Here is a 15,680-nt window from a genome sequence, read left to right as displayed (position 1 = left end):
GCTTCAACCCTTTCATCCCCCTTCTGCAATGCTCAGCCCGAGCCCCGTAAAGCGTTTCATTGGGGCTTTGCTCTTGGCCCTTATTATTTGTCAAGTTACAGTGCAACTGAGAGGGAGGGACTTGAGCTGAAATGAGGCTGAAGTTCGTCTATTTATGGAATGGGGCATAAGATTCAAAGAACTTGAGTTTCGCCTTTTATGGGTTAATTGAATGTAACTTGTATTTATGTGAAACAGAGAAAGCCGGAGGAACAGAAAGGGGGGGGGGGGGGGGGAGAAAGAAAAACAACAGTGGAGGGCATTCCTCGGGCCAGGCTTTCATTGCTGTGGGTACGATGTCATCCAAATGATGTAATTGGTGCATAGCAGCGGCCATACATCTATTCACAGAGCACATGGAAACAGACATCAGACTCAGACATGTTTCACTTGTCAGCCTGCCCTGTAATTGATACTGAAAAACATTAACGCCTAACCGCATTACATCAAGCTGCAGGGTTGTGCCTACATCTCTTGACCTTCTTCTCTTTCTGTCAACAGGAAACGGTTCAGTTCACCTGCAGATATCGGCAGGAAGTTGGCTCGGCTTCCAATTTCAGTTCAGCAAAGACTCACTCCTCCACCACCACCACACCTGAAACTCCTCCCCCTTTGCATGTGGCAAACTTTTAACCACGCGTTTAAACACTGTTCTGCATCCGGTCGGTATATCTTTCGTCATTGTAGAAATGCCATTGGTATTTCCTGTGCCTTTAGAACTGTCTGGGCTGGAAAATGCAGCCAGACAAGACTGACACGCACATACACACAACTACAAACAGAGCGTTAAGCTTCCCATTCAGACGACAAAAGAGCAGGCACAGCAACAAGCCCCAAAGGCAACATTAAAGCCAGCTAGTCTGCCACTACAATACCCCTCGTCTCTCGATGCTGTACCATGCTGAGACCAACTGTGCTGAGCAATACCGTGTTATTCTTCTTCTTTTTTTTTTTTAGGATAGCTGGGAATAAGATAAGGCCCGGGCCCACTGGCAACATCCCACACTCACAGGATGTGGAATAATCTGATGTGAGGCCAGCACAGACCAGCGAGGGTGACACGAGGTGAGGCAGGTGGTTTACAGATGGTGGAGCTGCTCCGGCCGCAAACGGCAACGGAATCCAGAGCTCCGCACAACGGCTCGCCTGAGCTTGAGAGACAACCAGACCCTCCTTCATGTTTGTTCTGAGCTGACAGACGAAACCCAAATCTGTATAGACATAACAACATTGCTGGACGGAATGACAAGTAGCATAAAGTCATCAGATAAGCAGAAAAGAAGGTTGAACAACATCCATCACCCCAGAAATACTGCCATTACTATTTAGTGCAGTTCAGTATTGTTTGGAAGTGAGCCAACAACATCATACTTCCCTCATGAGGCGGAAAGGAGACAAATAAAGGTTTGATGGTGGCCTGTATGTGAATATAGAATCATTTTAATTCCCCCCAACGAAAGTAGACAAGGGTTTCACTGGGGGCGAGGGCGAGTTGAAACACCAACCTTTGCACACACTGGAGATAATATGAGCCACCCGCTCTCTCTATGGTTAAGCCTCTCAAAGAGATCCACCTGTTGACCTGTTGTTCTTTGATGGCATCAACATTCCATGGGCAAGACTTTGGTGTGGGTCTTCATCATGCAGTGGTTGTTCTCCAGGCCACAGATCACATTTACTTGTTGTTACTAGGTGATGAAAGGCAGAGTCGGGGTGTGAGGGTGAATATGGTTTGTTTTTATTGGCTGGTTGGAGCCAACGAAAACTCACCTCGCTCCGCTCCTGAGCTCCAAAGTAGCAGCGCTGGAGTTGCGAGCGAGTCAATCTTTTCCAGATGCCTCCATGAACGCTGCCGCCGGTGGTCAACGAGTGGGCAGCGAGGGTCAGAGACTGAGCAATGTGCATTGGGCAGAGTTGTTTCGATTGGAAAGCTTTGGCGAGAACGTTGGGGGGGAAGGACGAAGCGGAGGCAGAAACAGTAGCTGCTCTCAGACGTGCCCTGAAGTCCGGGCAAACACAGATGTCTGCAAATGTTGCTCTGGACATTTTCTGGATCATTTCCTGGCCCCCAAGTGAAATTTCCGAACAATGCCCGAATGAGCCCATGTGAGTATACGGCAGGAAGATCTCAGGAGAATCCAAGGCGGTTGTTGTGGGCGTCTGGAATGAGTGTAAAACCAAAAAAAAAGCCTTCCGCAGGTGAATTATCGTCATGTCCTTCCTCCTGCACCCTCCACCCAGACGCCACAAACCGTTTCAGAAATATTCCCGTGTTTTGCGAACGCGTCGGACTTGGACAATCTCCCGTTGCATTCATCATTATGTGAAAGGCTAACACCGCAAACTGCCCGGACTTCCATGTCTGACACATGTAGTGATAGAGGAATGAAAATGCAAGATGATGAATGAAATGATAAATTATAAATGAAGAGAAAGTTGCATCAGCTCGTAAAGTCTTACGGGGAGGGGGGGGCGGGGGGTATCAAAGTGTCTTGGTTCACGAATGTCCTTCTGTGTTTTGATTTATTCAGAGACTCAGAGGCAGCAACACACCTTTAATCCTTAGAGTTCCCCAGCCGGATAGAGAGAGAGAGCGAGCTGGTGACCTTGGCATGTTAAGAGAGGCCCTCAACTCCTCCTCAGTCTCCCCTCTCTGGAGGTAGCCTTGACTATTCTAACGGAAAACACTACTGCGGCACATGGACATCGCAGTGGCAGCCACCGTGACCGAATGGGTTCCAATCCTTGATCTCAGCCCATACGTTAACTATGCAACACTTTTAGCTATGTGTTATGTCACCTCTCTTCAGTTCACGCTCGAGTTCTCCGAACAGGAATCAGTTGAAAATGAAGAAGCTTCCTGTCGCCATAAGCAAACAAGGGAATTACTTTTAGTAAAGAGGTGCCTACATGTTTTTGTAGAAAAGCCTGAAGCAACAGCACCATCAAAAATATTAGAGGTTACACACAGGTTTTTGTTTTTTTACTAATGTCTTCTGAGCAAGTACAGAATTTCTGCTCCCCCCCAGGGGAATCAGGTCCTAACAGAGTCATAAATCAAAGCAAATCCGACGGAGGCATATTCATTGCTTAAATTGATTCTTGGAAATTAGGAAAGAAAGAGAGTAGAGCACAATAGACTGAGGAAAAGATAAAGTGAGCAGGCATGTTGACTATAAAGCAACAAGTGAGGGTGAAAATCGAGCTGTTTTCAGACAGGAAGTTTGCCGTTCGCTGTTGAAGAACACAGCTGGAGATTGTCCAAGTCGGACGTGTTGACAACATTTTGGGAACATTCAGGCGAGGGCTGGCACCTGGGTAGAGGGCCCGCGTGCTCGCCATGAATCTTCCACAGAGTTCCCTGCACTGTATCCTCACATTGGTTCACATTTTCCAGACATTTTTACTCGGGATGCCGGAGCAAAATTTGTGTTCTCACTTAGAGCCCCTCTGTAAGAAGGTCCGGACTTTCGTTAAAGTTTGTCAATTTCTTAGAAACACTGTCGTCCTCCTCCCCTCCCGTATCCGGCAAAACAACGGGCTACTTTTACTTCCAGTCCACCTCGCCAAAAGCTCCAGTCAGCCATCTGTCCTGTCCGACTGCCGTCGCGGGACTGTGTTGACAAGATGATCGTAGTGCCCGTGACTGTCAGACAGCAGAGAGAAGACAGGGGGCCGACCCCCGATTGGACCCTGGCTTTAACGTGTAACTCAGACACACAAAAGATCCGTCAGACCCCGTCTTTGGCCTTTTGTTAAATCACGTTACTTGAGCTGAGGCTCTTCTGCGGACAGTAAAGTGTGTGCAGACCCTTTTCTTATTATAAATGTCAGTCCTCAGAGAATGTCAAATGTCAGTCAGTCATGGCAGTGTTTTATCAAAATAAACATGCCGCCCTTGGGTTTTCAGGTTCAATTCCTTATGAACTGTGGTGTTTCCTTCAAGCAACGTCTGCAGCATTAACAGAAAGGGCACACGAAGGGCTCAAAAAGTCAGCGAAAGAAGCCCTTGAAGACTCCGGGGCACTTCACTTAATATTAATATTTAATTCCGTCTCCATAAACGCTCAGAAAGCTTTAAACGACTTTTCCCACCTCTGTGTGTTAAATTTGGTGGCGTTACATCATGAGCTTACATCAGCTACAAGACGAAGGCAAAATGAATCTGCCAGAAATGGTTAGTTCTTTTACAGTGAAGATGTCTGTGACCTTTATCTGCACTCGACTCCACCCACTTTGTTCCTTTCATGAAAGTAAGTGTAGCAGTAAATCTAATCACCTGATTTGGTTGTTGATTATCCTGCATTAGTCTTGCTGGTCTTTTATGCGATATTAACAAAAAACAAACATACACTCTGTGACATTTGAATGTTTTTCTCAGGAAGCATGTACAGTATCCCAAAGCTGGGATACTATCGCGGGACTGTGTTGACAAGATGAGTGCCCGTGACTGTCAGACAGCAGAGAGAAGACGTGGGGCCGACCCCCGATTGGACCCTGGCTTTAACGTGTAACTCAGACACACAAAAGTTCCGTCAGACCCCGTCTTTGGCCTTTTGTTAAATCACGTTACTTGAGCTGAGGCTCTTCTGCGGACAGTAAAGTGTGTTCAGCCCCTTTTCTTATTATAAAGAAAAGGGGCTGTAGCACTTTTACAAATGCTACAGGACACATTCTGCCTGCCCTTATAAACGTATACACATCAGACAGACACACGGAGTTCATAAAAATTCCTCTCGTCGCCTTCCGTGGATCCAACATCACGCAGAAAACTCATCACCACATCAGAAAAAAATTGAACTAATGGTTCCGACATTTCTGTAGATACCAAAAGTCGAGCGCAACTCTTTGGGGAGAGCTGTGCAGGAAACTAGGGCACCGCCACTGTCGGGGGAAGTGCACATCACAGAACCTACAGGGGCTCACACTCACTGCTCCCATCCAAGACAGTGAGATCATGGGGAGCATTAGCAATGATCCGTGTGCTGAATGTGGTGATCGTCAGCCATTGGCCGGACGAAAGATCATTTTACGGACAGGAAGATAGAGGGGAAAAATGGCAACTGATGGGCAGGTGGACGGATGGATACTTGGATCAAGGGATGCGTTGGGGTGGAGTGATGGACAGGGAAGGGAGCATGACAGCAGCCATCCATATGTGAACTGCAACAGAGATCAAGTGATGACCCCCCCCCCCCCGACTAATACACACGGCACCAAAAGGGCTGAGAGACACAGACATGCAAGCAAACACACAGATATACATGCAACGCTATGGGGGAACGCTATAATCAGGTTACAGCTAGAAAAAAAAGCACCTGGGTCATACTGACGCACCAGCAAGCAACTACAGTGAAAATCACGCAGGCATGCCCTGAAGGAAAATAAAAAAAACTGACACAGCAACACAGCATTGAAAATCTGCAAATCTCTGCAACACTTGCGCATACTCGCCATAAATCATACCGGCTGTGATGTTAACGCTCGTGACACATTTTGCACAATCCCAGTACAACAGCTGCATACAGCGTGTGTGTGTGTGTGCGTGTGCGTGTGCGTGTGCGGTAGACCCGCTCACAAACGGGCAAACTTTAAAGCACCCGACTCTGAACGTTCAGGGCCAGCTCGAGCCTCTCGCACAGCTGGAGCGGGGATATGCTGGGTGGGTACAGTGTGACGCTATCTGGCCATTTATCATCCCGGGTCAGTAGGCCCGGAGGCCGAGAGGCTCCTAGCTGAGAGATGCCAAATACCACCAACACAGACTCGCACAGGGCGCAAGGGAGGACGCTCACCTCGCACTCAGTATTTACAGAGCTCTGCAGCAGCGCCACAGCTGGAATGCAGCGAGCACACAGAAGGGGAAACCGTATCGGTTTCTGGGTCATCTGGGGCCGCTTCACTCCGCACAAAGTCTAGAGTTGGACTTTGAGAAAAAACATGCCCGTGGATTTTCTCGCCGCATGAACTGATTCATATTTTAAGAATGGGAGGACTCGGTGCCCGAGGAGGAAAACATACACAGTTATAGAAGAGCGGGGTAAAAGGCCGCAATGCATTCATGAGTGTGCTCACTTTAGCAACTGCTAAAAGATCACGGTTCGTCACTAAACAATGTGATTTTTTCCCCCCCATTCCGTTTTTCTTATTTGTTGCATTTTCTTTCACAAGTCAAAGATTTGCTCGGCTCTGAATTTGGCCCGCGGCAAAGAATCAGTAAACTAAAGAGCAGAACGTGACAGACAACAGTACCTATGAGATCTCTTCTCATGCCCACCTATGTTTGTCTGGCTGTCTGGCACCTTCCCATTGCACCTTCAGTACCTCCCCGCTGTTTTAATTAACTTCATACCACAGGGAGCGATTGTGCAAGGCAACATTCATCTCGTTTGGAACCGCAAATTAATCTAACCCCGAGCAACAGAAGGACAGACGTACCAGTGTGTGGTGCAAGCAAAAAAATACCAGCGCATTAAAATGGCAAGGTGATTTGTTTTTTCTTCTTCCTATAAGCATTCTCAACGGCGGACAAAAAAAGACAAAATGTTCAAAATGTTTCTGGTGTCATTTTCATGTCACAATCCTGGGCTTTCATGGGGGGGGGGGGGATTAATGGGGAAATGAGTTCATTAAGATGGACAGATAGCAGGCTGGGCGTACATCAAGGAGAAAACAATTTACATACCTCCATTTCCCTCAGGGAGCAGGAAGAATAAGAGTGGGAAAATTGACGGGGGGGGGGGTGGCGTAAATGAGAAAGGATGTGCAAGAAATGCGGAATGACGGGAGGTAAAACGAGAGAGCGCAGCACAGTAGACATGCGGAGAAAGCAAGTGTAGGAGAAAAAAGCTAATGAGAGAAAGATAACAAGCTGCAAAGGGGAGGGGAAGGGAGGGGGGGGGGGGGGTTCCGACAGGCGAGAGGAAGCGACAAACACAGCTCAGAAATTGGCACGGTGGCACTTCTGGAGGTGGTGAGAGGATGCCAAGCAGCGTGGCAGTGTCAAACAGGTACACACCAGGATCTGAGCTGTGATGCAACCCACTAAAGGAGGGCCCCCCCGGGCCTCCTCTCCATCTCTTCCTCCGTTCATTAATCCGATGTCCTGGATAATGTTTCAGCATTTAAAAACTAAAGACGCGAGTTTAATTCTCGTTTATTTGGCTTTGTGACTTATACGCTGGTATCGCAGCGGCCCTATTTCTGTCGCGGGTTTGTAAGACTCTACTGGGATAAAGAGACATTTGGCTGAGTCAGTAAACACGAACATGAGGTTTGCCGTGGGCCAATAAAACTTGTTTTCGCATGTGTGTGAATTCGTTTTGACATACACAGTAGGTCCCTCAGGTGGCTGTTAAACGGAAATATGCTTCTGGCACGCTTCACTTCTGATCCGGACGGCTGAAAGTGGCCAGAGCTGAACACGCAAACTCAACTTCACAAACCGCTCTAATGGAAGATTGTACTTAAGTTGGCTCTTCGTTCCAAAGTACGAGATGAACACGTTTTGTTCCAAAGCTTTGGCAGACCTGAAATTTAAAACCAGACATCAATCTCTAACCCACAGCCTCACGGTGAAGGATTCCGCAGGAGACATACGGGCCAATTCCTCACAGTGCATTTAAAAGGTGTCAGTTTTAAGAGCGTGTCCCTGATGGAGACTCAGATTTAACGCTCTTTATCCTCACGGAGAACTGCAAGGAGGAAGAAACAAGCGACAAACGTACATCCCCTCGGGGTCACGCTCTTGAGAAGTGTCCGTGTCTGAGACATGGCTGCACACGTCCCCGTGCCTCTCTAGGTTGAGTTTGACCATGTGCGTTGGCAACTTGACACAATGATGCCGGCATGCGTGCCGGCTCCATCACAACAGGGACGTCTCTGGTGGCTAACCGTGCATGTAAATGGGTTCTCACTCTAACAGAAAGGCGCCTGGAGGGACGGGGGACGGGGGTCGGGGGGACGGAGAGGAGACGACAGCGCAGCCCCTGGACCGCACCGCGACTGATGTGAGGAGGAGAGCTGAGGCACGATGTGCGCCAGAGCCCGCTGCTTGCTGTGCTCCATTCGCTGGCTGCTGAGTGATCGGCGAGGCAACGGGGAGCAGAGGTTCCCCACAGTAGGGGCCCATGGACAACCAGTGTGGGACCATAGTTTTCAGTTTCCCGGGCCATCTCTGCCCCAAAATATGTCCACAACCACCATCAGACCAGAAACAATCGGTGCCTGCGCATGTGAATCCATTCAAGGCATCAGCTGCTTTTCTTGTTCCTGTTGGTTTACGAGTTTATCCTTGCAATACTACCACACTTTCAGTGTCTAACACTTTTATGGTAATACTTATTTTTTTCACTTTTATTCAATGGTCTTGACTTTTCTGGTCACTTAACTAGTTTCCATATTACCTCAATCACATCATGAAGTGTGTGACGTCAACTCAACTAGTCCCGTCAAATCAAGAAAGTAACCGGGGGCAAAAACATCTCCTAAAACTGTGCCTATCTGTAATCCTACATGCATTTCTATTCTTCTGAAGTATATGGATTTCTTTCTTTTGATTAAATGGAAATGTATCGTATTTCAAACACACACACACACACACAATCTTTCTACATACACCAAGGTAACTGAGGACCCCCCCTCCCCCATGGGGTACAAGTACTTCTGGGAACGGTATAAGTGTAGAAACATTTTTGAAGATAGTGTTACATGAAAAAAGGAGAAAAACCTCAGACGAGAAAACTTTCAAAAACAGGTCTATCGTGGTGGATGCAGGGGTTTGATACCCGACTGAGAGTCACAGGGTGGATCATTCTGAAAGTCAGGGGTTGTGCATCAGTCAGCAGGACAGCATGACACACACACACACACACACACACACACACACACACACACACACACACACACACACACACACACACACACACACACACACACACACACACACACACACACACACACACACACACACACACACACAAACTTTCTTTTTCTAAGGCACTATGGAATACAGGTTACGTGAAAACGTTATGATGTACTTGTTTAAGAAAAGAAGATATACGTGCTGGCACATACAACAGTGGGGATGGACTGCAATGCCAGAGGCTGAGTGGAAGCTGCGCAGATTATCGTGCATCTTCCTATCTGGGTGGTGGCTGAGCATGGGTTGAGGGATGGTGGAAGGGCGAACGAACATGAAAAGAAGAGAAAGAGGAGATAAGAAAAGAAGAGAAGAGCAAAGAAGAAGAGAGAAGAAGAGAAGAAGATAAGAAAAGATAAGAAAAGAAAAGAAGAAGAAGAAGAAGAGAAGAAGAGAAGAAGATAAGAAAAGAAAGACAGAAGAAGAAGAAGAGAGAAGAAGAAGAAAAGATAAGAAAGAAGAAGAGAAGAAGATAAGAAAAGAAAGAAAGAAGAGAGAGAAGAAGATAAGAAAGAAGAGAAGAAGAGAAGAAAGACAAGAAGAAGAGAGAGAAGATAAGAAGACAGAGAAGAGGAAGAAGAAGAGAACAAGAGAAGAGAAGAAGAAGACAGAGAAGAGGAAGAAGACGAGAAAGAGAAGAACAGACAGAAGAGCGAGAGCCGCAGAGAACGAAGCAGAAAGCCAGACCGAAGAGAAGAACGAAGAACGCCACGCCGACGCCTCAAGAAGACAGAAGCCCGACCGAGCCGCACCTCAGCCTCCTCCGCCTCAGCCTCCAGCCTCCGACCTCTCCTCCTCCTCCTCCGCCTCCTCCTCACCTCCTCCTCTCCCTCCCCTCCTCCCCTCCTCCTCTCCTCCTCCTCCTCCTCTCCCTCCTCCTCCTCCCCTCTCCTCCTTCTCTCCTCTCCCCTCCCCTCCCCTCCTCCTCCTCCCCTCACCTCCCCTCCTCCTCCTCTCCCCTCCCCTCCCCTCCTCCTCCTCCCCTCACCTCCCCTCCTCCTCCTCTCCTCTCCCCTCTCCTCCTCCTCCTCCTCCTCCTCTCCTCTCCTCCTTCTCCTCTCCTCCTCCTCCTCTCCTCCCCTCCTCACCTCCCCTCCTCCTCTCCTCTCCTCCTCCTCCTCTCCTCTCCTCCTTCTCCTCTCCTCCTCCTCCTCTCCTCCCCTCCTCCTCTCCTCTCCTCCTCCTCCTCTCCCCTCCCCTCCTCCTCTCCTCTTCCTCTCCCCTCCTAATCACAGCCCCATGCTGTGGCCACCACGCCGGGCTGGAGTTACACACCGCGCACCGTTACAGCAGCTCTTTAATTAGCGGGGGGGGCGAGGAGGAGGCAGAGGAGGCAGCTGTAAACGCACCACCTTTTTGTTTTATTGTTGTTGTTGTTGTTGTTGTTGTTGTTTTTGCATCAAGCCAACAACATGCGCCGAACAAGCGAGCCGGGAGGAGCGGCAGCCTCGGCTCCTCCCGGCGTCGACCCGCCGCAACAGTAGAACACGCACACAACTTGCGGCGTGAACGAGGCGCCAGTTGGAGAAAAGCCCCCGGAGCTTTGGGCAGAAACAACAACAACAACAACAACAAAAGCAAAAAGAGCGGCGACAATGGACTCACACCGGTCGCGTCGCGTTTCCCGCGGAGCTTCCGACCTCTATCGAATGAGACATGTCGACCGGCCTCGCAGAGTCGGAGGCGCGCCGGGGCCGAGAGCACCGCGAGTCCCCGGCCACTTGGCACCGAACGCAGGAGGGAAGTGGAGCTGGAACAACAACACCCCCCCCACCACCACCACCACCACCACCACCCCCCTGCTCAACGCCGCAACATTTCTACAAGAGAGAAGGAAAGACGAAGAAGAAGACGAAGAAGAAGAAACACATGCTGAGACAAACCTGGCGAGGCGAGGACACTTCTCCCGCTACGGCGCTGGCGTCCCGAGTTGGTGTGCGCGTGTTGTCAGTGCATGTCTGTCTGTCTGTCTGTCTGTCTGTGTGTGTGTGTGTGTGTGTTCTCTCTCTCTCTCTCTCTCTGTCTCTCCCTCCCTCCTCTGCTGTGGAGATAGCGCTGATGTTTCCACTTCCTCTCTTCCTCCGCCGTCTGCCGGCCGCCTCGCTGATGCCACACAGAGGAGGACGCGCGGAGTCAGAGTCCCTGCCCCGCGGGGGGGGGGGGCTTCATCATCCAGCTGTCAGTCAAACTGAACCAAAAAGAAAAAAGGACAGAAAGTAGATGTTATTTACTTCATTTTTTATTGCGGCTCTTATTAATTCGGCCAGGTGTCTGTTCAAGGTGTGTGACGTCATCGCAGAGAGTAACCCTTTAACCCCGGACCCTGAATAAAATGAGCAACATCAGTGTGTCCCTTTAATTATGATTAAATACGCTTGTTTCTCTCACTGTCAGTGACCCTTACTGAGAGAAATATCAGGGGGGGGGGGGCACACACTCAAACATCCCGAAACTTGTATTGTTTAATGTCGATATTTCTGTTTGATTCCGTATATTTGTTTTCCCTTTTCTTTATATATTTTTTTAGCATTTTGTATATATTGTGTATAATAAGGTGTGTTGTGTGATACCTGCACCGGGATTTCCACAGCTTGGGATCAATAATGCGCCTCATCTTATCTAATCTTATCAGCCAATAAAGAGTGCAGTGGTTTCACACCTGAGTCAGGTACAACTCCAAATGTTTGAGTGAGCCACGCCCAGCCTGCATTCACACGGACACATGCTGGGTGATTAACTCCTCACATGTGAGAAGAGACTGGACTTCCCAAACGCTATTGCTTTCATATTGCAATTAGCACACAGAAATAAAGTTGATTCCACCAAATGTGTGTTCTGCATGTGAAGAATAAGTCTGTAGCATAGGTTAAAACCAAAAATATATAGATTTTTGGTGAATTTATTTCCCAAATTTGGGCTCAGAGCTTCCCCTAGTGGATAGTAAGCTTGCCAACACTGTCTTAACAAATGTTGATTGGTGAAAAAAGCAGTAGATTTATACTAGATTATATCCGAACCAACCAGCAAATTGGGGATGAAAAAGGTTTTTCTCCGACTGGCCGCCTCCAATCTTGCAGGAGGGGGAAAGCAAACAAGGAACAGTGATTTAAATAATTCATGGATATTGAACTGTCTCTGCCCATCACACAGACACAAACACACACACACACACACACACACACACACACTGCCTTGAGTAACAAATTACATCTTTCTAACGTAACATTATGGTGGGAACCGTTTTGACAAAACTCAACACTATAAAGTCATTAGATGTCACCGATACAAGACAGACTATAAGCCCACATCACACACCACTGAGCCACATGAGGCCATCTCCCCGACTGTCTCTGATATTAAACCCAGAGAGTGTGTTTGCCGGTGAAAGACAGAGAGGATAGTGTGCAGCAGACAGTCCCGCAGCTCATCCACGTCTCCACTCAGCAGGAGCAGGATTAATACAGGAGCCCCGTCCGGCCCAATAAATAATCTGGAGCGACACATCCAACAAGAGATCTCCCTCCACGTGAAAAAGACAGGGTGCAGAGCTCCGCCTGTTTGAATGGCCGTCTGTGCGCTCAACTAAATTATCAATTTGACTGCATAAATGGGGCTGTGAGGACGAGCAGGACAGAAATAACAGAAAACAAACCAATTATTCATCACAGTGTGATGATTTAGTGGATGGTTTCTGTGGAAGATTACACTTTGAAATGTGTTTTTAACACATTGCCGTAGCATCAGTTTGATGTGGGTCTTTAAATACCGCAGATTCACAGTATGTAATCAATTCGCGACGCCACTTTTACTGCTCACTCTTTATTTTCTAATTGCTCTTCCTCTTCTTATTAGAGGAGAGACCCTTCAAACGAGCGGAACAACTCATTTACTCCTCAGTTCCATTGCCGCCACCGAGTTATGGTGACTTTTGCGTCTGCGACTTCAGCTTCAGCAGGGTCGAGACGACACCGGAGCACTAACAGGAGATGTAATCCTTTTATCTGAGACGGCAAATAGAGGGAGAAGGAGCGAGCCGGGCCATATGGCATGATGCAGACTCACAAATCAGCACAATGTACTGCCGCAGCCGACACAATTCAGTCAGTCACACTTCTCGTTTTTGCACCTTTGCATCAGTTTCTCCTACATGTGCTCGACACTTGTTACTTTTACCTGCCTGTGTGACTCACTTGGATTTGGACACGTCCTGTTTCACAACCACTGGCTGAACCTCTCGTTCGCACATCTGGTGTAAAGATGATATCACAGATCCCTCAAAAATGTGGCTTTCACATTAGGCAAACATGATTCTAACTCGTGAATGAAGTGCAGTGCTCTCGTCTCAGCAATTTACTTATGGAGGGGGTTTTTTTTGCAAACATGTCGAGGGCTCTAATATTATCAGCGAAGTCGTTCTGGCACGCGGCCTGACCTGTCCTTTGTCCAAGAAGACGGAGTGCTTCAATAAAGACTCACCGCTGAACAAATTCTCTCTACGTGGCGCAGCCTCCCCCTGAGCTGCGTCTGTGACTAAATCTCATCTGGGAGATTCATTGTTCCACTTCGAAAGAGAGGAGAAGTCTCAATGTGGAACAGACTGTTTCAGTGCTGCTGATTTAGCTTGATCCAGGCAACAGAAAAAGGATGGACAGAGCTGGAAAGGAGAAAGAGGAGAGAGATGAGTAAAATGGTGCTCCCAATCAGAAGTATAATGCTTTCATGGCTGTATAATCTGTCCTCCTCTGATGGAATTGTAATTCCACACAAACACATACACTCCCTACAGCGTTCAGAGCTTCCCAGAGAGCCTAGGACACAAATCTAAATGGATATCTAGTTTGCTTGTTCCCCGTAGGCCTACTGTAATTGTCTCTCTGTCAGGGTCATTAGGAAGCGGGAATGTTTCTAGTTCATTTCCACAGGGACTCCTCCAAATGTGAGGAGAGAAGCGCCACACTTCCTCAAGTGTGAGCCTAAGATCGAGCTTTGTGTAAAGGAGCAACCAGGAGCTGCTGTTTCTCGGTTACTTTTGTGTGACAAAGTTCTGCGGTCGGAGAACAACAATCTGATCTGTGCGTGTTACAAACTGAGAAACTTCTCTCTAAAGAATCCTCAGTTACAAAATGTTACTGGGCACTTGGGAAGGTCACAGCAGTGCCACGCTGTGTGCACCTCTTAATAGTCAAACTTGTGTTGAGATTCACTGCACTATCCATCGAGTTGTCGCCGACATGATAAATAGCATCATAACCATTAAGTCGAGGCCAAAATGATTAACAGCGTTGTTTTTGCAGCCTAGAGTTGGGTAAACATTGGAGGGGGGAAATGTTAGCCGTCTTTATTCTCAGAATAAGGGAACACATTCACAAACATTCTTTCCCCATCTCTGTGGCTTTTTGGGAAAAAAAGAAAAGAAAATAAGCATATTTTGACCTCAAATCATTCCAAATATTTATGTCCAGTCACAGGCATTCAAACATTCTGGCTTGTGTGGAAACAAACTAACTGTACTCCAATGTTTCAGGACTTTTCTTTCAACCTCTGTGTTCAGAGTATTTGATACTAGAGAAATGGCACAAAAAAACCCTCTTAATGACAAATAATTTGCTGACATGCTACTGCATCTTATTAGACCCCATAAAAGAACATTATCTCTTAAACCAGTGGGCTCAATTCCATATTGCTTTTGGAGTCATTATGCACACAGCTGATGCTATTTGACACACACATATGCACCAAGGCACACGTACACACAAGCAGTTATTCCGACCCGGTATTATTTCGACCCGGTGCTGTGTGATCTAGTTTGATATGAGAGTATGTGAATGCAAGTCGTCGCCCTGGAGCGAATAAGACGGCTGTGGAGAGTCATGCGCAATGGATATAGTGGAGTTTCAGCCTGCAGAGAAAAGGCTTCAGGCCGTCTCCGGAGTGCAGTTCGTTCCGGTGTGCTCTGCACCACACGCTTCATTACTGTGGAAGATCTACCTTTTGCTGCAAATTCCTTCACAGTCACTTCATACTTTCAAAGCGAGTAATGTATAAGTAAATATATCGTTTTCCAAACACTCAATCTGAATCGGAGCTGTCGCTGGTTTTGGAGGACTTGTGCTTTCGCTTCCTCTTGCTCTTCTTCTTGTCCTTCTTCTTTTTCTCCTTCCTCTTTTTCCGCTTCTTGCTGCGATGGTTGTCGGAGGAGGAGGAGGAGGAGCTGTCGGAATCAGAGGAGGAAGAGGAGGACGTGGTGTCCTGGAGCAGCTGCTGCAGCTGCTGGATCCTACAAACAGGAAAGGACGTGGAGGAGAGGAGGAGAGATTAGAGAGCAGAAGAAAAAACAAAAATGATGCATACTTGGATGCCCGGACGGGCAAAGACGTCAAGTGTCCTTGAGCAAGTCCCTGTCTTTGTCCGAGCACCGCCCTTTTTTCCCCCAGAGTGTGGATGTGGAGTTCGCCACGTGTGTTCTTGTGTTACGTTTCCTCCAGTAACTGCCAACAGTGGCCAAGTACCTGTCACTGCTGCAGGTGTGTTTTCAGAACACACTGGGAAAACGCTTGGATAAGGAGGTCATCCTGTCACTTCAATGAGGCCTCGAGCGCAGATGGCTTTTTAAAATTTTAGCACTACCGAGTACTAACAAAGTAGGAACAACCGTTGCTGCTCGTCTTTCACTTAAACCAAGGGAGATTATTAAATCAGATTTAAGTCATAAATCCATCAC

General features: G+C 47.8%; 1 protein-coding gene across 1 annotated transcript in view; it reads right to left on the bottom strand.

Moving 5' to 3' along the window:
- Positions 1–10,996, bottom strand: part of elmo1 (engulfment and cell motility 1 (ced-12 homolog, C. elegans)) — a 93,146-nt gene extending 82,150 nt beyond the window's left edge. The window contains exon 1 of the mRNA XM_035620103.2: positions 10,843–10,996. The gene's annotated coding sequence lies outside the window, so the exon portion shown is untranslated. The remainder of the gene's footprint in view (positions 1–10,842) is intronic.
- Between the last annotated feature and the right edge of the window lie 4,684 nt (positions 10,997–15,680).

The sequence above is a fragment of the Scophthalmus maximus genome, chromosome 22 (assembly GCF_022379125.1).
Source record: "Scophthalmus maximus strain ysfricsl-2021 chromosome 22, ASM2237912v1, whole genome shotgun sequence".
Taxonomy (NCBI): Eukaryota; Metazoa; Chordata; class Actinopteri; order Pleuronectiformes; family Scophthalmidae; genus Scophthalmus; species Scophthalmus maximus.
Note: the sequence above shows the minus strand (reverse complement) of the source record. Positions and strands in the feature narration are given on the sequence as shown.